Raw genomic sequence first — 759 nt, 5'->3', positions numbered from 1 at the left:
TGGGGGAGGGGGTTGTTTCTCACCACGTGTGAAAGATACCTTTCTCATCTTCCTCGAGCGGAGTACAGTGTTGTTCAGCTTCGATGGGGTAAGCGCGGCGGGGGCTGAGGTTTCAGGTGGTTAGCTGCTGCTTGGTGCTGGGGGAGAGGATGTAAGAGGCTGTGCTGTGTATTCTGCGGTGGTCATTGACTCAAACGCTCTGGCTCCTGCTTTTGTTTGATGTGCCGGGCGGCGGCGGCGGCGGCCCGAGCACAGGTCGGAGGCTCAAGGCTTCCTCTTGTGAGGCTGCAGACATCTCAGCATCAAAGAGCGCAGGCCCTGACCGGCTTCAGGTGGGCGTAGCATGCCTCAGAGCTGGAAGCTAGGCAGAGAAAGTCACCCAGTATGGAGCCACATCTTAAGAGAATGAAACCACATCACATAAGGGAGGGAGGAGTGGGGTGGGGGTACAGATTTCTGCCCTCTGCTAATCATCGAGGCCATTCTGCTTAAAGAGTCAGCGAAAAAATGCCAATGTCTCAGAGAGAACCAGAGAGAGAGAGAGAGAGAGAGAGGGAGGAAGAAATCCCTGTTCCCATTTCCCCGGGAAGAACCCGCTCAGAAAGATCAGGAAGCCAGTCGGCCTCATCCACCTCGCCTCATAATCCTGCCCACAGCCGGAATTCCATCATCCAGCTCTCATTCCCGGCTAAACCTATGCTGGAATATGGCAGCTGGGGCCATTTTGGCCAGGAGACGGCCACGCGGTTGGAGGAGGGA

At 56.1% G+C, this 759-nt stretch overlaps 1 protein-coding gene across 1 annotated transcript in view; it reads left to right on the top strand.

Moving 5' to 3' along the window:
• The window catches only part of gata3 (GATA binding protein 3), a 10,284-nt gene that overhangs the window by 8,774 nt on the left and 751 nt on the right, over positions 1–759 (top strand). The window lies entirely within an intron of this gene.

Source organism: Seriola lalandi, unplaced genomic scaffold (genome assembly GCF_002814215.2).
Source record: "Seriola lalandi dorsalis isolate HSWRI2012SDOR001 ecotype SW California unplaced genomic scaffold, Sedor1 jcf7180002054961, whole genome shotgun sequence".
Lineage (NCBI taxonomy): Eukaryota > Metazoa > Chordata > Actinopteri > Carangiformes > Carangidae > Seriola > Seriola lalandi.
This window is presented reverse-complemented; position numbering and strand designations above follow the sequence as displayed.